The sequence below is a fragment of the Dromiciops gliroides genome, chromosome 5, assembly GCF_019393635.1.
Source record: "Dromiciops gliroides isolate mDroGli1 chromosome 5, mDroGli1.pri, whole genome shotgun sequence".
NCBI lineage: Eukaryota > Metazoa > Chordata > Mammalia > Microbiotheria > Microbiotheriidae > Dromiciops > Dromiciops gliroides.
Window position 1 is genome coordinate 218,728,176 of NC_057865.1, and position 21,872 is coordinate 218,750,047.

General features: G+C 44.7%; 1 protein-coding gene across 1 annotated transcript in view; it reads left to right on the forward strand.

Annotated features, from left to right (window-relative positions):
- The first annotated feature begins 12,926 nt into the window (after positions 1-12,926).
- The window catches only part of ACVRL1 (activin A receptor like type 1), a 28,055-nt gene continuing 19,109 nt past the window's right edge, over positions 12,927-21,872 (forward strand). The window contains exon 1 of the mRNA XM_043969062.1: positions 12,927-13,348. The gene's annotated coding sequence lies outside the window, so the exon portion shown is untranslated. The remainder of the gene's footprint in view (positions 13,349-21,872) is intronic.

Below are 21,872 nucleotides of genomic sequence, written 5' to 3' on the forward strand. Positions count from 1 at the left end.
GGGCAGAGATAGTTGGGGGAGATGTCTGAGTGACATGAAATGAGAAGGAAAAGGTTATTTTGGAAAGAATACTGAGTTTGGAGGGGCAGCTAGCTGGTGCAGTGGATAGAGCACCGGCCCTGGATCCAGGAGGACCTGAGTTCAAATCTGGCCTCAGGTACTTAATAATTACTAGCTGTGTGACCCTGGGCAAATCACTTAACCCTAATTGCCTCACCAAAAAAAAAAAAAAAAGAATACTGAGAAACCAGAGGTCCTAGATTGAAAACCTGATGTTAACGTTTGCTACCTGTATGATGTTGGGCAAACTTTCTTCTGGGCTTCAAAGAGGAACCTTGTGTCCTCTATCTAAATTCTGTCCTAATCTCTCCTCCTCCTCCAGGCAGCCTTCCAAGATTAGTTCACATTAAGTCCTGCTCCCCTACTTCTTTACTGCCCTGAATTGGCACCTCTGGGAGTTCCTCTGGCTCCTCTCTCTCCCTCTCCCCTTAGTGGGGTTGGACTGGACTCTGTACCAGGCATGGGGTTGCCTGACATGGGAAGGAGAGACTTCTCTGCCCAGAAAAGCCAGAGTATCCTTCAGTCTGCTCCCCTTCTCCCCGCCCCCATAGCCTCAGACTCCCCCTGGTTTGCTCCCATCCCCCAGCAGCATCTTCTTAGACTCCTCCTGTTCATACAGTTGGGAACTTGCAGACTCCCCTGGGCTGCCTTGGAGTTGGGGCGGGATAGCAGAGGCAGTGAGTCACCCATAGCCATGCTGGGGATTGCCAGGCCCAACCCTTTCTCCTTGGGGGACACTTTCCCAGAAATAATTGGAAGAAAGCAGCTCCCATCTTTCCTGCCTGCTGGGTTTCAAGATGTAATAATAGTCCGCATTTACATAGTACTTTATTGTGATTTATACACCATTCTACAATTTACAAAGCACTTTGCATATGTCATCTCATTTAACCCCAAGATAACCTCATGAGGTAAGTAGGGTAGGAACTGCTCCTATTTTACAGAGGGGGAAACTGAGGCTCAGAGTGGTGATGATGTGGCATAGTGGAAATGATTTGGAGTCAGAAAACTTGGGTTCAAATCCCAGGTTTGGTCCCCCCCCCATCTCTGAGCATCGATTTTTTCATCTGTAAAAAAGAAGTTGTAAAGATAATATCTAAGGTCTCCAACTGTAAAAATCCTTTGAGGTTAAATGACTTGTCCAGGATCACAGAGCTAGAAATAAAGTGGAGATAATTAAGACATACAAATGGACATCTACACAAACAAGGAGGAGGAGGTAGCGGGGAGCAGCTCTCATCCAAACTGGTCAAAAGAAGGAAGAATAAACACCCACATAAGTTGGGTATAGCAACATATTTTACAATAGGGAAATAGGCGGGAACAGGAAGAAAGGATGGTAGGGGAGATAGATTAAAGGAGAGATAAGTCCGAAGCAAAACAAAAATATCTATTGCTCTTTTTGAGATGGCAAAGAATAGGATTTTTTTTTGTGTTTCACATTCTTTATTCTCAATCATCCATATCTACTTTCTTTTTTTCCATAAAAATATTTTATTATTTTCCAGTCACATTTAGAGATCGTTTTCAACATTTGCTTCCACAAGATTTCTGGTTTCAATTTTTTCTCCTTCCCTCCCCTCCCTCTCCCCTCCCCAAGACAGCAAGTAATCTGATATAGGTTATATATGTACAATCACATCAAACATATTTCTGCATCAGTCATGTTATGAGAGAAGAATCAGAGCAAAAAGGAAAAACATCAAAAAAGAAAAACATCAATGACAAAAAACAATAGAAATAGTATGGCACAATCTGTATCCAGATTCCACAGTTTTTTTTTTCTGGATTTGGAGAGCATTTTCCATCATGAGTCCTTTGGAACTATCTTGGACCATTGCATTGCTGAGAAGAATCAAGTCTATAACAGTTGATCAACACATAATGTTGTTGATACTGTGTACAATGTTCTCCTGGTTCTGCTCATCTCACTCATCATCAATTCATGCAAGTCCTTCCAGGTTTCTCTGAACTCCTCCTGCTCATTGTTTCTTATAGCACAATAGTATTCCATTACATTCATATACCACAACTTGTTCAGCCATTCCCCAATTGATGGGCAACCACTCAATTTCCAATTCCTTGCCACCACAAAAAGAGCAGCTATAAATATTTTTGTACATGTGGGTCCTTTCCCCTTTCTTATGATCTCTTTGGGAAAAAGACCTAATAGTGGTATTTCTGGGTCAAAGGCTATGCACAGATTTATAGCCCTTTGGGCATAGTAAAAAATATGAATTTGAGGGAATGTCCATCAATTGGAGAATGAAGGAACAAGTGACGGTATATACATGTGATGGGACACTATTGTGCTATACAAAATGATGGAGACAGTTCCAGAGAAACCTGGGAAGACTTGTATGAACTAATGCAGAGTGAGGCGAACAGAACCAGAACAATTTATACCATAGTGAGATGGTAATGACAAACAATGGAAAAAGTTAGGATCTCTGAGCAGTGTAATTACTAACTAGGATTCCATAGGACTAATGATGAAACCTGCTACCCACCTCTTGATGAAGAAGTGAAGGACCCAGTGCAGAATGAGACAAATATTCTTTTGACCATGGTCAATGTGGAAATCTGTTGTGGTTGACAATACATGCTTGTAAAAGGTCTTGTTTTAATTTTGTTCTCATTTGGAGAGAAGTTGGGGTGGGAGGGTAGGAGGTGAATTTTTGCCGATTGAAACAAATAAAATATAAAAAAAGAGAATGAAGAATGTAAGATTAGATTGGTAAGTCTTGATTCAAAGCTCTTTTAATGTTCAACTTGAGGGGCAGCTAGGTGGCGCAGTGGATAGAGCACCGGCCCTGGAGTCAGGAGTACCTGAGTTCAAATCCGGCCTCAGATACTTAACACTTACTAGCTGTGTGACCCTGGGCATGTCACTTAACCCCAATTGCCTCACTAAAAAAAAAAAATCATAAAAATGTTCAACTTGAATGCTTCTCCTGTGTATATTAAGTCTTCCCAAATATCTAATAGAGACATCATTCCTCAGCATCTCTCCCAATACTTATTGGGATTGGAGAGGCGAGGAAAGAGACATATTCTATTTCCTTTCTGACTCTTTTTGATTAATGCTAACAGTGTGGAAGAAGGATGGCATGAGACATTCCCAATTTGCCTTCTACACCAGACCAGAGCAGCCTGGGGTAGGTGAAACTGGAGATACAAAGAATGCTCTCAGGCTTATACTACAGGATCTTTTTGAACCCACCACCAGGCATCCAAACTAGCAGATCCATATAAGGCTTTCCAGAATTGAATGCGTCTTTGCCCTTAGAGAAATGAGCTTCCATACAGCTCTGGACCTGTCTAGGCCTTCTCATCTGATGACACTTATCCATACTGTCCTGTAAAACACACACATACACACTGCCAACTTGCTCTAGTGCCTTTCTCCACATCCCTTGACATTGCTTGGCCACCAAAGAGAGGCATGATGATGATGATGATGATGATGTAAGCAGAAAGCTTCCTGGGCCTGAGGTCAGGAGATTTGCTTAAGCGTCTCAGCTCTGACATTTACCAGCTGTTTGACCTTTATTTCTCATTTGTAACATGAGAGATAATAATACTAACCGATGATTTATATGCCCATGAAAGGAAAAATTATTCAATCCCAAGTTCATAGTGTCCCCAATTATATCCTTACTTTTCTTCTTAAAAAAAAAAGAAGTTGCATTAATTAATACCTTTTGTTTTCATGCCATGGTTACTTCTACATGTAGCCTCCACATACATTCATCATTGAGCCTTGTCGCAAATAAAAAATAAATAAAATATAATAAACAGATAAATAAAAACAGCAAACAAAACTCAATGAAACAGTGGCTGAGTCTGGCAGCATATGTGACATTCCACCGCCCATTGGTCCCACCATCTTCCAAATGATGGGTGTCCACTTGAGTTTTAGGGCTTTTGAAGTTTTGCTACCACACAAAATGCAGCTAAGAATATTTGATGTAATATGTGGCAGCTGCCTGAATTCACAAAGGAAGGAACTGAGTTCCAGAGAGGTATAGTGATTTAAATTTGTTTTTGGCAACAGCCCAAACCCCTCTGGTAGCAACCTCTGAAGTATTGGGGGTTTCCTAGGGCCCCATTTGACACCCAATCTGTCTTTCCCTTCTCTCAGTGCTGGAGGTTTTCCACCCATTCATTCTTCCCTATCCCCATCTCTCTTCCTCCCACCCCTCCATCAAAAGTTTCTAGCCCTGAATTCCATACCCTTTGGGAACAAGCTCTTCCTAGCTAATCTAAGCAACTCACCTATAGGGGGTTCATGGGAAAGGGTTAAATCAGCTGACTTCTCTCCCTCCCTTCTTACACTTTTTACCCTGATTAGAAACTTATATTTTTTCATAGGGACTTTCTGGAAATTGCACCCATATCTTTTTTTTTTTTTTTAGCGAGGCAATTGGGGTCAAGTGACTTGCCCAGAGTCACACAGCTAGTAAGTGTTAAGTGTCTGAGGCCAGATTTGAACTCAGGTACTCCTGAATCCAAGGCCGGTGCTCTATCTACTGCACCACCTAGCTGCCCCTGTACCCATATCTTTGATGTCTAACCCCAGAGAGTGACTAACAGTGGGGCTTTCCATCTGATTACAGTGTGAGGATGAGGGGAGGAGGAGATTTGGGGAGAACTACCTTTCATCATCCATCAAACTAGACCTGAAGCTGCCTAGTATCATGGAAAAGGGCTCTGGATTTGATATCAGAAGAAGCAGGTTCAAATCCAGCTCTACTAATTACTACCTGTGTGACTTTGAGCAAGTCACAACACCCTTCAGTAGCTCAGTTTCCTTATCTATGAAACTAGGGGGCAAGGGTTTGCCTAGACTCAGTACACAATCTCTGTCTCTCCCTCCTTCTCTCTCTCTGTGTCTCTCTCTCCTCTCCTTCCCCTTTTATTCTCTCTGTCTCTTTCTATTGGTCTCTCTCTTTATCTCTCTCCTCTATCTCTGTCTCTCTTTTATAAACACATACACACACACACACACACACACACATAGTTATACTCACACAGTCACTGATATGGGAAAAGACCCACCACCCTTTGCCTATGCCTTCCTCCCATAAAGTTATTTATTTTTAGCCTCCTCCTCCCTAGGTTGGACCTCCTAATTTCCTTCTCAATGCCCCACTTTATGTGACAGGAAGGATCAGAGAGTCTGAGGCTACCTACCCATCATCTAGAAGGGCAGAAGTTTGCAGGGATAGAAGCCCACCTGGCTGGTACCATCAACGCTGGGACAGAACAGAGGGAGGAGAACCTAGGAGTGTGTGTGGGTGGGAGTGGGGTAGTAATGGGAAGGGAGGGCCTGGCAGAGGGGCTGGTTTTGAATGGAATTTCCGCTCTGGCTACAAACAAAGGCAGGTTCCTGTATCCAAGTGAGCAGCCTGGACCCCACCCACCTCAGCCTCAGAGGGACCAAGAGATGTCCTGTCTGCCTCTGTTCCTGCTGCTGAGTGCCAAGGTCCTCCAATTTATTAATAACTGGAATTTCTATAGAGTGCTTTAGGGATTACAAAACAATTCACCCACAAAATAAACCGAGGTGTAAGTGACTTCCCCAAGGTGCTGGCTGAGAATGGCAGTGCTTCACAGTGCTTTCTGGATGCTCTTCTCCTTACCCCCACTTTTTTTTTTTAGCGAGGCAATTGGGGTTAAGTGACTTACCCATGGTCACACAGCTAGTAAGTGTCAAGTGTCTGAGGCCGGATTTGAACTCAGGTCCTCCTGAATCCAGGACTGGTGCTTTATCCACTGTGCCACCTAGCTGCCCCCAGGTTTTAATTATGATAGAGTATTATTGTGCTTTAGGAAATGAGAGGAATGCTTTCAGAAAACATGGGAAGACCTATGTGAACTGATACAAAGTGAAATGAGCAGAACCAGAAGATCACTGTAGATAGTAACAGCAATATTGTATGATGATCAACTGTGAAAGACTCTGATCAAGATAATGATCCAAGACAATTCCAAAGGACACATGCTGAAAAATGCTATCCACATCCAGAGAAAGATTTGATGAACTCTGAGTGCAAATTAAAGAATTTTCTCACTTTCTTTATTCTTCCAATATGGCTAATGTTTATATGATTTCACATATATAATTGATCTTATATTGCTTGCCTTATCAGTGGATGGGGGAAGTGAGGGAGGAAGAGATTTTGGAACTCAAAAAAAATTTTTTAAATGAACAAATACTATTAAAAAAACAAGTCAATACAAAATATCTACAAAGAAAATAGATGGAATTGCTAGGGTGGGAGGGAAGTGCTAACAATTGAGGGAGATCAGGAAAGGCTTTGTGGAGGCAATAGAGCTGAGCCTAGAATGGAGCTAGAGATTACAATGGTGGATAGACCAAGCGAAGGCATTGACATGGGAGATGGGATCCTGGGTATGTCAGTTTGGCGGTAATACAGGGTATATTATAGAGAAAAAAAGTGAAATCAGTTTGAAAAGATGGGTTGGTGCCATATGGGGTTTAAATATAAAATAGAAGAGTCTGTAGTTTATCCTAGAGAGAAACTATAGGGAGTCACTGGTGCTTTTTGAATAGGATAATGAGACCATAGGAACTATGCTTTAGGAATATCAGTTTGGTTCTATTGAGGGTTTTTTTTTTGGGGGGGATGGGGCAATGAGGGTTAAGTGACTTTTTCAGGGCCACACAGCTAGTAAGTGTCAAATGTCTAAGGCTGTATTTGAACTCAGGTCCTCCTGAATCCAGGGCCAGTGCTTTATCCACTGTACCACCTAGCTGCCCCAGTCCTATTAATCTTTTACCCAGCTTCTGGCACAATGTTTCTTATTGATGTGTCAACCATCTTGCTCTTTGCTCAAGAATATTTGGTGGCTCCCTATTGCCTAAAAGATAGTGAGAGGTATCATGACATAGTGGAAAGAGAACTAGTTTTAGAGTCAGAAAATCTCGATTCAAAACCTACCTCCTACTTGTGACTTTGAACTTGTCACTTAATTTCCCTTTGTCTCAGTTTCTGCATTTTTACAATTTGGATAGTAAGTAATACTTTTACTACTTACCACACAGCGTTCTGGTGAGGTATGTGTTGCATAAATCTTAAAGCTCATAGAAATGGGAGTGTGAACACTCTGGCTCACTGTACCCAGGGCCAGGCTGGCTACATCTACTCCTCTCAGGGTACCTGAGAACCCCTGAAAAATTTAGGTAAGCTTTTCTCTCTCTCTCTTTTTTTGGCTTTTCTCTTTTCTGATACCATCTGCTTGAGCCCCCACTGGATGTGTTCTCTCATTGTTTAGGGCCAATGACTGGAACCCTATCCATTGTAAGTGGCTAAATGTATAATTGGTTTGTTGCTTGTTCATTTTTTTAAAACAGAAGGATATTTTTTACTTCAAAAGGTATATTTTACTTTCCCCTTCACTGCTAACTAGCCTCTTCTTTACCATACATATATTTATTGAACTATAACCAGTTAAGGTATTTCCACATATGATTCATAGTCTCTCCAAGATACCTCCATTCACATCATCATGATTCTCTCTGAAGCAGGAAACAGGATCCCCATGTCTTCATGTGGGGCCCATGTTCTAGACTCTCATTACACTGGCATTTGAGGCACCTTATAATATGGCTTAAAGCTACCTTTCCAACATTTTTTTTTTTTTAGTGAGGCAACTGGGGTTAAGCGACTTGCCCAGGGTCACACAGCTAGTAAGTGTTAAGTGTCTGAGGCCGGATTTGAACTCAGGTACTCCTGACTCCAGGGCCGGTACTCTATCCACTGCGCCACCTAGCCGCCCCTTTCCAACAGTATTTCACTACATTCCCCTTCACATACTCTGTTTTTTAGATTATAGGTTAGATTACTAGCTATCACACTGATATCTTTGAGGATGGGGATCATTTCCTTTTGGTCTTTGTTTTCTAAGCATCTACCACATAGTAAGTAGATGTTCAATAAATGTTCACCTACCTTGCCTGGAACCAGAGACAGCTAGGTGGTGCCACAGTGCATCTAACTCTATGCCTAGAGTCAGGAAGTTGTTGTTGTTATTGAATTGTGTCTGACCCTTTGTGACCCCATTGGGGGTTTTATTGCCCAAGGTACTGGAATGGTTTGCCATTTCCTTCTCTAGCTCATTTTACAGATGAGGAAACTGAGTCAGAGTTAAGTGACTTACCCAGGGTCACACAGATAGCAAGTGTCTGAGGCCAGATTTGAACTCAGGAAGATAAGTCTTCCTGATCGCAGACTGGGTGCCCTTTCCACTGTACCACCTAACTACCCTTGGAGTCAGGAAGACCTGAAATCAAATCCAATCTTGGACATTTACTAGTTCTGCGACTTTGGGAAAGTCTGCCTCAGTTTCTTCAACTGTAAAACAAGGGTGATACTAGCACCTAGTGCTTGGTACATAGTAGGTACTTATTAAATACTTGCTTCCTTCCTTTCACCAACACTCATGTCTCTTGACTTCAAATTCACTGCTCTTTTCACTACACAATTATTAAAAGGTCCAGCCCGCAGGTTATAAAGGGGTAGAGGAAAAGAGAGAGAATCAGGGATAAATCTGGGAGGAATAATTGAAGAACTTGAGGTAACTGCTGGTGTTTGACAACTTGGCACCCAAAGTAAGAGAGATGTAGTGGGGAGAGACTCAGCACTGTATTCAGGAGATCTGGGTTTGAGTCCCAGCTATGTTAAACTGTCTATGACTTTGGGCAAGCCAATTGTCCCTTCCAGATCTGAGTTTCCTCATCTCTAAAACGGGGGTGAGAGTGGGAAAGGGTCAAACTACTTAATCCCCAAGGTTTATCCCATCTCTGTGTCATAGAATTCTCTAAATATCTTGTGTTCCTGCATCTGTTTATTTAATTATCTCCATTTCCTGTTGTATGTGTGTCTGACTCTTGACTCTATGAGCTCTTGACAGCTTGATAGGAGGCAGGAGGACTGACTGGCTTCCCCTGTATGGCAAGAGGGTAGAAGATGGTGGTCACCTTTGCTTTCGGGAAACTCTGACTCCTGCAGAATCAGGTCTGGGCAGCCCACGTTAAAGGCTGTCCCATTAGGCTGGCATGTCTAGAGACCCAGGGCCAGATCTAAGTGGGGAAAGGAAGAATTATGGGATGGTAGAAAGAAGTCAGAAAATATGTGTGGATACAGACCCCAATCATGGACAAATCACTTTACCTATCTGTAAAACAGTTATAATAATGCTGTGTTTCCACCTCGCTCACAGGATTGTTGTGGATAAATTATGCTTTAGCTACAAAAATATGCATAATGATCACTCATTAATCGCTGTAGGAGAGAATAGGCCACACAGTCCTTGTTTACCAGCTCCAAAGAAGAATGGTGCTTGGAGATCCCAAGATGTAAACAGGAGTAGCTGGGAACAGAAGAGGAAGATGACTCATTGGCCCTTTGTCTGGCATCCTTTACTGCTGTTTTACCAGTCCCTTCCTGAACTTCGAAGACCATTAACCTCTCCATCCTCTGCCTGTCCCCACCCCCCATCCCAGTTCCTTAGACATCCTGTCAGCTGCAGAGACAGGGGCTGGGGCAACCAGGAGGTGCCAGCTTGTTGGAGATAGATGACATCTAGCAGGTCACTCGATCCATCCTTCTGCCTCAGGGCCTGGAAACTAAATCTCTCACATCGAAGTTTTTAAGCTCAGCAATAAAGAACAGATCTTCCTCATTTCTTAGCCACTTTGTCAGTTCCAATTTCCAACTCCCCGTTGCTAACCTTGAGCTCTTTCTTCTTTGGTCACAGGTCTTATTCCTAGTCTTTGTGTCCCTCCCTTGGTCATTCCTCACCCCCCCCCCCAATCCTCCATATACCCCTGACATTGTGGGCCTAGGACCAGATACAGGAATTTCACCTGGCCTAGAATGGAAACTGTCCCCCACTCTAGGCTACAGGTCTGACTGGGAGATTGAGGGCAAATATAAGGCAGCTATCAGAGGCTGGAGGAAGAACAGTCAGCTAAGGTAGCCCACTAGGGACCTCTTCCACAGGCCTTCCCTTTGGTATCTGGCACCAGGCCACAGAGATCTTCCAGGATGAGGAGGTTTCCTTGAGCTGAGTCAGAGCCTGGAGGAGTGGATTTAGAGTCAGAAGAACTGGGTTCAAATCCCGGCTTCATTTCCTACTTAGTATCTATCTAGAGCAATTTGGATGCGTTAACCTCTCTGTGGGCCTTAGCTTCCTCATCTGTAAAATGAGGGGCTGGGGGGGCATCTAGGTGGCGCAGTGGATAGAGTACTGGTCCTGGAGTCAGGAGGACCTGAGTTCAAATGCGGCCTTAGACACTTGACACTTACTAGCGGTGTGACCCTGGGCAAGTCACTTAACCCTCATACATCTTATTGTTTTTTGTAGAGCAGCTAGGTGATGAGTCAGGAAGACTCATTTTCCTGAGTTCAAATCCGGCCTCAGACACTTAATGCTTACTAGCTGTGTGACCCTGGGCAAGTCACTTAACCCCAATTGCCTCACTAAAAAAAAAATAAATAAATAAAATGCCTAAAAAAAATGGGGGGCTGGACTAGAATCTGGTTACTTACTAAGTGATTTCACTGATCTCTTCCAGCGCTAATAAACTGCAAACTCTACTCTGAGTCAGTGCCGTGTGTGACTGTGGGTCACTGGATCATATATTTAAAGTTGGACGGGGCCTCAGAGGCCATCTCGTTCCAACACCTCTTTTTATATATGAGGAAAGAGCAGCCAAGAGAAGTTGAGCGACTTGTTCTCTGGGAGCTCACAATCTAGTAGGGACAATTACGGAAGACAACCTATAATTAAGGGCCAAACTAGTCTGGTTAAAAACACTAGATGTTGTCAGTGTTCAGGGAAGTGAGAGATCAGTGGGCCCTCCTCCACCCCTGACCGTTTAGCCCCATCTTTGTTTCCCTTCCCTTCCTAATGCTAAGAGGATAACAGAAAATTTCCCGTCTAATTAGGTCCACAAATGCTTTCTACTCTATCTCTCTCCCCCTCCCCCCACTCTACTCTGCCTCCATCACACTCCAAAGTCTGGACTCAAGATGACAAACCCTCCCCCTCTCTCCCCAGGATCCCCCTTTCCCCCCCTCAGACATATGAGTATATTTTCTGGGCTTTAAGATCCCATTTCCCAACCTCCCTTAGGCCCCTGCTCCCCTGTCTCCTGCCTGGCTCAGTTGGGAAGTTCTTCTGCATATCTAATCTCAATATCTGCCTTTGGCTTGCTTCCTCTGTGGATATGGGGAACAGCTGGTCCCTCTGAGCAGTAAATCTTTGTAGACTTGGACACAGATTCTAATTCCTTTCCTCTTTCCTCAGAGGTCTGACTTTTAGCTCTTTCCCAATCCATGTGTCCCTCCTCTTATCCCAGGACTGAACAGATTGTAAACTAGGTCAGCTATGGCTGATTTAAGTGGAGAGAGGAACAGAGACTCTCAACATCTCTCACTTCCCCACCTCTTATCCTAGCTCCTTTCTTCCCCTCCAACCCCCTGACCTACGTATCTCCCAAAAGCCCTCCAGGATGAAGCTTTCTTGGAAACTCTTCTTCACCCTCTTCGTCCACCAGCTCCACTTGCCTTAGATGCTTAGCATTCTGTCCTTGTTTCTCTCTGTTGCTTCTTTTCTTAATTTTTTCCACTTTGATTTTTTTTTCTTAACCTTTATAATGTCTCAAACAGGTTCTGGAATTCTGGAAATTCATAGTCTTCACAACTGATAATAAAGTGTCAACAGAGGAGACAAAATCAATCACCAAAGGAGATGACATAAAGCAGAAACAACTCACAGCTGTTGCCTAGTCAGCTTGTGGTCCCCTCCGGTACTCAGATCTTTCTCCATCATTACAGAGGAATGGCCCAATTCCACCTCATTTGGGGAGTTCCATTAATTCTTTTCCCCTTAATGTGTCCTTGTATTCCTTTGATGAACACCTTTCTCAGAAATGGTGGGGAGTAGGAAATAGGAGTGGGTCCCAGGAAAGTCAATCTGGTTCCTCCCTCCTAACTTCCCCCCAATATGAAACCTACTTCTTCCATCAGGTATGTTTTGGCATGGACTTGAACATCTTCCAACATCTTTATGATATGTTACAATTTCAGGCCTGAGCTTCTTTTTACAGAACCTCTCACTCCCCCACCACCCATGCCCAATCCCAACTGTCTCCCTGGGGTAGGAGGGCAGAGCAGGGGCTACTGCCTCAAGGAAAGAGTAGAAAAGAATCCATTTTTTTTTCTTGGCGGGGCTATGGGGGTTAAGTGACTTGCCCAGGGTCACACAGCTAGTAAGTGTCAAGTGTCTGAGGTCGCATTTGAACTCAGGTACTCCTGACTCCAGGGCCGGTGCTTTATCCACTGTGCCACCTAGCTGCCCCGAATCAATTTTTTAAAAACTAAAAAGTACGTTGGAGATTAAGTGCTCCTCGTTTTATGCGCAGGGACACTAAAGCACAGACAAGTGAGTTAACTTGCCCGAGGTCACAGCTCGTTCCTTACACCAGTATGTATGCTTCCCTTGAATAGCCGGGGCTCTGGACCCCCTCAACCTCTACCCACCACCTCGCATGGAGTAAGTAACTAGTCCTGTTGAATTGGTGGTGACTGAATCTGGTGACTCAAGCACCCAAGGCAGGGGTCCTACAATACCCTTGCGCCCCCCCCCCCCAATTCCCATCCCCATCCCGGGGCAAGGCCAGGGAGCTGGAGCCAGGGCTGGGCTGGGCTGGGCTAGAGGGAGCAGCGGATGTGGGAGGTTTGTAGAGGGGGTGCGGGGGAGACCGGAGGGAACGGTCAGCTGGCGAGGAAGAGAGGGGAGGCGGCCCCATCAACAGGGAGAGAGAGCGCGAGCGCTCCCAGTAAACGCGTTTGGCAATAGGAAACGGTATATTAGAGGGGAGGGAGTGGCGGAGCAGGGCCAGGCAGGAAGAAGCTGGAAGAAGACACTTCACGGCTCCTGCCCCCTTCCCAGTCTGTCCCGAGTGCCGGCTGGCCGAGCAAAGCACCCCCTGGGCCCCGGCGGGGCTGCAGAGGGGGTCGAGAGCATCCCCGCCCAAGCCCCAGGCCCCCAAGGGCCCCAGGACCCCAGCGAGCGGCCCAGCGGCCCAGCATCCGCAGCCCAGATCCAGAGGAGGAGGAGGAGGAGGAGGAGGTGTCAGGGGCGGGGGAGGAGGAGAGGAGCTGGCCTGAGTCCACACCTCCCCCCCCCCCATACCCCCGCCCAGTCCCAGGGCTGCTAGCCCTCGGGCCACAGCCCAGGGTAGAGCAGGGAGGTGAGTCGGGGTCAGCACCGGGAGAGTGGGGAGGGGGAAGAGTTCACTGATTTCCAGGCGTGAAGCCCATATCCCAGGATGGGATAAACCCATTCCCAGAAAACCTCAGCGTTGTAACTCGTATTTCTAACAACTTCCACTCCATAGGCCCAAACCTCTAATCCGTACTCTATAACTTTGCTTCCAGTCGCACAGGGGTCACTCGTGCAGTGATTTTGTTTCGGTAACCCCTAGGCTCTGAAATTCCCAAGATCATCCTTCCCAGTAGAGCTGACTCACTCCCAAATCAGAGACTGCACCTGGTTGCTTGTACCAAGAGATTGACTTGCTGATTTGCAGGGGTAGATGGGCTTTTCCAGTGACCAGAGAGGCCTCTTCTCTTTTAAAGCCTGGTCCTGGGATTGAGCTCTCTGACTGACGGTGTTAGGGTCTAGAATCTCTCCAGCATTCCATTCTTCAGACTTGGTGCCACCCATCTGTCCTCTCAATGTCTGGTCTCTTCAACGCACCATTTCCCTCACTTTTTTCATCACTTTGGGTAACACATCCCGGTTCTAAACATTGTATATGGCCTTTTCTGCATTGATTTAGTTCAACTTACAGTTTTTAAAGACCCACCCTGTGCAAGGTGCTGGGGAGTGCAAAGATATCATGTGAATCCTGCTCTTAAGGAGCTTGTAATCCAAATGGGGGAGAGTAAAGGGACAAGTATATAAGTAACTATGATACAAGGGGGGCATGAGATGAGTGCAGATCCAGTCAGGGTGTGGTGAGACACTTAAGGAGGGAAAAGTCACTGGAGGCTGGGGAGTTGTGGGGGGGGACAGTGTCAAGGAAGATTTCTTGGAGGAGGTGGCTTTGAAACAAGAGGGGATTAAAAAGCTAGAGATAGGGGTATCCTTTTCAAGCATGTGGTATGGTTGAGTGAAGGGACAGAGATGAAAGAGCAAACAGAGTGGGAATGTAGTGTCATGAAGGAGAATAGGATGAGATAAAGGTATTTGGTACTATATTATTATAGACAGAGGTGCCTATAGGAACCAGATGTAATACAGTTGGGAAATGTTTAACAAAAATAAAATTAAAATGCTGTACAACATAGATAATGTTAATTTGTGGTTTTCTAAATCAATACACCACCCATGGGAAGCCTCAGGTATGATTTAGTAGCCCAAGTTTCTATGTGAGTTTGATACCACTTTGTAGAGCACCTTGAATGCCAGGGCAAGGAGTTTTTATTTTATTTGGTAGGTGATGGAAGCTACTAAAAGTTTTAGAGTAGAGGAGTAAACATAGCCATTTTTAGACCAATTACTTCCTGAAGGCCTCAAGGAAGGCTACAAAATCTCACCTTTTTGTTCCATTAGGTCCAGAGGAGGGTTTTTGAAATACCAAGTCCTATGAGCAGGGGCAGAATCAAGTTGGTCTCTACCTGGCCTGGCCTCTTCTTGACCTTTGCCTCAATTAGCTCATCCCCTAGATTTCAGGGGTAATTCTAACCCCATAGCCACAACCCTTTCATTGCCAAAGGCAGTGAGACCCCTGACACTCAACTCCTGACTCTGATACTGACTGGCTGTGTGACCTTGGGCAAATCACCCTCTCTTCCTCAGTTTCCTCATCTTTAAAATGGGCAAGTTTGGGGAAAGATGATCTTGGCTCTAGATTCTATGCTCCCGTGTCCCTTCTTTAGGGAGTCCTTTAGGGGGCCAGCATCTCTCTCTCTCTTTTTTTTTTAAGTGAGGCAATTGGGGTTAAGTGACTTGCCCAGGGTCACACAGCTAGTAAGTGTGTGTTAAGTGTCTGAGGCCGGATTTGAACTCAGGTACTCCTGACTCCAGGGCCAGTGCTCTATCCATTGTGCCACCTAGCTGCCCCAGGGGCCAGCATCTCTGTCTTTTTCCCTCTGGGCCCCCCATAAACCCCATTTTCTACCATCTTGGGACATATCCCTTACCCAACTCTCCCTGACCACCTAGGTACTGTAGACCAACATCCCCCCTGTGCAGACTGGCTAGAAGACCGTCCCTTTTCCTCAAGAGATGAGAATATATGCTTGGTTTGGGCAAATAGATCTTCCTCTGAAGGCAGTTTAGGACACTAGCCAGAGAGGACTGTATGATAGGTCCTACTTAGATAATGGACACATATGTCTCTTTTTCTTCTATTTAGTCATTTGCCCTACAGGTGTTATACTGTGAGGTATTCACTTCTCTCAGCAAGTCCCAGGTACCTCAGGACAGGGATGAACCACAGGGAAGAAGAGACAAGGGATCATGGTTGGTCATATTCAAGTCTTGTGCACTTTGCCTCCGTGACATCTCCCATTCCCATGGCCACTACCCTAGCTGAGGGCCCTCACCACCCCAGTATAGTGGCAGAGACTCCCTGCTTCCAGTCTCTTCCTTTCTCCAATCCACCTTTCATAGAGTTTGCTTGCAAAACAATCTTCCTAAAGGACAGGTCTTATCCTTGCTCAAAAACCTCTAGTGAGTCCCAGTTTCCTCCGGGATAAATACAAACTCTTCCAACTCGCATCTCAGCCCTCCCCACTCTGGCTCCAACATGTCTTTGTAGACGTCTCGTATTACCCCCTTTCACTCACTGTACATTCAAGCCAGACTGGCCTGCGAGTGTTCCCAAAATTCCATCTGCTCACTTTGTGCCTTCCCACAGACCCTCCCCCATGTCTGGAATGTGCTGCCTTCTCTTCTCTGCCTCTCAGAGTCGTTAGCTTCCTTAAACCAGCCTGGTGTAGTGCATAGAGGGCTGGACTCCAGTCCTGCCTCAGTACTCTGGACAAATCACTTCACCTGGGTTGGACTTGATGCTCTCTCATAGGTCCTTTCCAGGTTGTAAAGGTTTAATCCACCTGAAGGGGTGAATTGGTCTTCCATGAACACTTCCCAGGCCTCCCCAATCCCCTTGTGCTTTTAGCCACTCTGAGAAGCATCAGGGAATAGTGGAAAGACTCCTGGATTTAAGCATAGGTGTGCTGGCAATGTTTAACAAGAAGCGTGTTCTGGGGCAGCTAGATGGCCCAGTGGTTAAAGCACCGGCCCTGGATTCAGGAGTACCTGAGTTCAAATCCGGCCTCAGACCCTTGACACTTACTAGCTGTGTGACTGTGGGCAAGTCACTTAACCCCTATTGCCCCCAAAAAAAAACCAAAAAAAAAAAAGAAGCGTGTTCTCTCTCTCTCTCTCTCTCTCTCTCTCTCTCTCTCTCTCTCTTTCTCTCTCTCTCTCTCTCCCCCTTCCTTCTTCACTTCCTCCCCCCTCTCTGTGTGTATTTTGGGGGACAGGGACAACAAATGTATCCAGACATATTTTTAAGATTAATCTACATTCTTAAATTTTCTCCACCATTTTTTTAAGCCTGAAAATCAACAAAACAGTAAATCAAGCCTTGATTTGTAGCATTTGCCAATTTTTGAGATATAAATACTCACACTGAAATTTTAACAATTGGCTCTCCCAAGGGGTACTGACTGGCTCAGCTCAGGTCCCATTTCTTACAGAAAACCTTTTCTGAGCACCCTAGTGGGTGCACGCCCCATCCTCCAATTCTTTTGTACTGTCTTATCTGTATTTTGCACCCACAGTGTCTTGCGCTTAGTAGGTGGTTAATACATTTGACTTGATGATAGGTTTACAGTTGGAAAGGACGTTAGAGAGATTATGTAATCTTACTCCCTCATTTTAGGATTCTTGCCCACTGAAAGTTCCCAGTCTGAGCAAGGGAGAAGGGGCAGGCAAGAGAACAGGAGAGCTCTTGGGCCCCAAGACTCAGAACTCTAACCTCTAATCATAAAACTGATATCGAGGGAAGCCCCAGATCTTGTCTGCTCTGATCTTTCTAACAAACAGACCTTTGAAGTGGCTTATCTACATTTTACAGAGAAGAAATCTGAGGCTCGGGAAGATTCAGCTACTTATCTACTGTGTAAGTGTCTGAATCAGGTCTCAAACCCCTGCCTTCTGACTGGATGCCTGGTAGTATTTCCACTATTCCCTGGTGTTTCTACTGTTCTTCTGGGGCAGGGGATGCTCACTTCCCAGGACCTCAAAGGTGAAACCAAAGGATTCTCACCTAGAAGAGAAGGCCATCACCTAGCTGGGCTGGGTGCTATTACCCCATCCTTGGTGCCTTTCTAGAGGGACAGCTGGGGAGGGGGAGGGGAATCTTTCTCTCTGTTAAGTCTTCATCTCTCTTTCTGCAGTCCCAGGCCATAAACCTACAGGTGGGTGGGCTTTTGACTGCTAGGGGTATGAAGCATTCAAAAAAACAACCTCAGTTCTCAAGGCCTGAGGTTGAATTCTCAGGGGTGGGAAAAAGAGAAGTTTGGAATGTGGCTGTTATAAAAGGATTAGACATTCAGGCCTGGCCTTATCTGGTCCACTTCAGCCTCGGAAATATTGCCTTCTCCTTTTTAGCCTTTGGCACAAGACCAGTCTAAGCCTGGTGGCGTCCTTTTGAGATCTACTTCAGAGCCCCCTGCCCAAGTCTCCTATCCCCGGGGTTCATAATATCCCCTCTCCTCCCAACCTGTTTTGAGACTCAAATGAGATCATAGATGTAAAGCAAGCCTGAAAGTGCCATGGAAATGCAAGGTATTGTTATTGTATTATTATTATTATTATTATTATTATTATTATTATTATTATTAATCATTAGCCTCAAGTCTAGTGATGACTTTATTCTCTGAGCCTTCTACTACATTCCTGCTGAGCTCAAGCTTATTTATAGAGCAATACAGAGGTCTGCTAGTAAATATTTAACAACCAGGCTGGGGGTGGGGGGGTGAGGCGGCTAGAAGCACAGGGTGTGGGAGAATAGTGCTTTCAGATTTAGAAAACTTTCCTCATGACAACAGCAGGACATAAGTAGTGCAAATACAGCTATCACTGTGTTACAGCTGAGGAAACTAGGCCTCAGAAAAGGCCAATAGTCATTCAAGTCAACATCCTAACCTAGGGCTTCTGACTCCAAGTCCAGTATTTTTTCCACTGAGAACATTTAATAACATCTAATAACATAAAACCGTTTTAGTGGCTTCTGTACACACACACACACACACACACACACACACACACACACACTCTACATATGAGCTCACATATGGCACACACATGCGTGAAACACATACAGATACACCCACAGCCCTAATCATCTTTCCATATCCACACATGCCCTAATACCACTATCCTGGCCTAACACTCTCACCTCCATTTCCTAATCTTTCCTTGAAGCTTTTGATTTGCCCAACTGATGAGTCCCAGCATTTACTAGCTGGAGGCTACAAGCAAGGGACTTCCCGTCTCTAATTATATATAACCACCCCCCTGGAAAACTAGGGAGCTTGGCTAGGTGACATCTAAGGTTCCTTCTACCTCTACCAATCGGTGGCTCTGTCTTCACCCAGATTCCTCTCCCCCTCCCCAGCTGTCCCTCTAGAAAGGCACCAATGATGGGGTAATAGCACCAAGCCCAGCTAGGTGATGGTCCTTCTCTTTTAGGTGAGAGTCCTTTGGTTGAGGGCCATAAAGCTGTCCCATCATCCAGCCCACCTGAAGACTGTCCCTTGAATCTACCCTTAGAGAGGGTTGTGATTAGAAAAAGGAGGTCTAGGAGCCATAACTGAAAATTAAGGTACAGCGCTAGGTTCCATTTCCTCCTTCAGCTGCTGGCCTGAGGTGGGGGCAGGGTGAAGCTAGGAGGAAACAGGCCCCCACCACAACCAGGAAGGCTAAAGATGCCCCCCCTCCCCATGTGAGGAGCACTTGTTGCATTAAGGGTCATCGTGCCTCACACAGGAGGGCCCTTCTCTTCCTACAGACAGAGGAAGTCCTCTCCTGTTGCTTGGGACCTCTGGGGCAGGAGCTGCTCACTTCCCAGGACACACCTGGACCTCCCTCAAAGAAAATCTCTCTCTGTTGAATCTCTATTCCTCTTGCTGCAGTCCCAGTCCATAACTATAATTCATCATGCATTACTTTTATAGTTTTGTTTTTATTTTATTTATTTATTTTATTTATTGTTGTTGTTGTTTTTTACTTTGTGTAATTTTCAATAAAATCTCATTCCTGCCTCCAGCTAAGAGCTATTGTGGTACAGTTATCCCTTCCACATCGAAGGGTTGTGCCCCGGAAAATCTGTGTAAAATTTTTTGGCCTTTCCTTGGTACCAGAGAAGAAGTCTGAATTATTATGGTATTAAATAATAAAATATATTAATATTATACAATACTATCCATATATTTTTGCATTTCCGAGTTTCTAAACTTTTTCCATGTCATCTGTGGCTTCCACAAAACTCCCCCCAAATTCCCATTTAATCTGTTATGCTGACCTGAGATATATTGAAATTTCTTTTTTTTGTGAGGCAATTGGGGTTAAGTGACTTGCCCAGGGTCACACAGCTAATACGTGTCAGTGTCTGAGTCTGGACTTAAACCCAGGTCCTCCTGACTCTAGGGCCGGTGCTCTATCCACTGCACCACCTAGCTGCCCCAATATATTGAAAGTTCGATGGCGAAAGTCATGGTGTTGAAGGGATAATTGTAGAGAGTACAGACTACTGGTTTTGGAGTCAGAGAATCTGGGATCAAATCCTAACTCTTACTGACACATCCCTTTTCCACTCTGCACCTCAGTTTCCTAATCTATAAATTGTTGGGGTTAGAATAGATGGCCACTAAAACCTTTTCCATATCTAAATCATACGACTTAACAACACTGTGAGGCAGCTGGATTATTGTCAACACTTTTTCCTCTCCTTTTTTTTTTTGTGGGGCAATGAGGGTCAAGTGATTTGCCCAGGGTCACACAGCTAGTAAATGTCAAGTGTCTGAAGCCAAATTTGAACTCAGGTCCTCCTGAATCCAGGTCTGGTGCTTTATCTGCTGCACCACCTATCTGCCCCTATTGTCTACATTTTAGTAGATGAGGGCAGTGAGGCCAAGAGGTAATGACAAAGTTGGTCAGTCTGTCAACAATTAATCAATCAATCAATCAATCATTAAACATTTATTAAGTACCTAATATATACCATACACTGTGCTAAGTGCTAGGGATACAAAAAGAAGTAAAAGACAGGCCCTGCTCTTGAGGAATTTACAATCTAATGGGAGAGATACCAAGCAAACAAGTATATACAAAGGGAGCTATATATAGGGTAAAAAGGAAATAATTTAAGCACTGGAATTAAGAAGAGTTGGGGAAGACTTTCTGTAGAAGGTGGGATTTTAGTTGGGACTTAAAGGAAACAAGTACTTCTTAAGGACCTACTATGTGCTAGAGCTATTGGATGACTTAGCCAGGGTCAGAATCCTAGTCTCCACCACACCATTTTGTTATTGTTGTTCAGTAGTTTACAGTCATATCTGACTTTTTGTGACCCCCATTTGGGGTTTTCTTGGTAGTGATAGCTGGAGTGATTTGCCATTTCCTTCTCCAGCTCATTTTACAGATGAGGAAACTGAGAAACAGGGTTAAGTGACTTGCCCAGGGTCACACAGCTAGTAAGTATCTGAAGCCAGATTTGAAATGAGGAAATTGAGTCTTCCTGACTCCAGGCCTACACCACCTAGCTGCCCATTGAGTATATTGATATACCATAAATATTGTTTAGCCATTTCCCAATAGGTGGGCACCCCCTTTATTTTCATTTACTATAAAAAGGGGAAACCATAAATAATTTTGTATACATGAGTCCTCTTCCTCTTTCCTTTATTTTCTTGAGATATAAACTAGGTATCTTAGATCCTAATGGATCAAAGGGTAGTTATAGGTTAGTGACGTTTTGGACACCATTCCAACTTGCTTTCCAGAATGTCTAGCCCAACTCATAAAGTTGCATCAAGAATATATCCAGGGAGCAGCTAGGTGTCGAAGTGGATAGAGCACCGGCCCTGGAGTCAGGAGTACCTGAGTTCAAATCTGGCCTCAGACGCTTAACACTTACTAGCTGTGTGACCCTGGGCAAGTCACTTAACCCCAATTGCCTCACTAAAAAAAAACCCAAAAAAACAAAAACAAAAAAGGAATATATCCAGGTGCCTGGTTGTTGGGTTTTTTTTTCTTTTTCTTTTAAGGCAATCTGAGTTAAGTGACTTGCCCAGAGTCACATAGCTACTAAATGTCGTGTCTGAGGCCAAATTTGAACTCAGGCCCTCCTGACTCTAAGGGCTGGTGTTCTATTCACCACACCACCTAGCTGCCTTTAGGGTAACAACCTCTCCAACATTTGCTATTTTCCTCTTTTGTCATCTTTGATAATCTGATGAGAGTGAGGTAGAACCTCTGAGCTGCTTTCATTTCATTAAATGGGATCTCAAATATTGGGGCATTTTATTGGGGTTGTTGATTGCTTGAATTTCTTCCTTTCCTGGGCAGGGGACTTCAGGTTACAACAAGTTCCCTTTAACCCTCTATTCAGTCAGGGTCATACAGTTTCACTTCCCTCTCCGTTAACAAGCCCCCCCCCTTCCCCCTCATCTTTTCCCAGGAGGAGTCAACAGGCT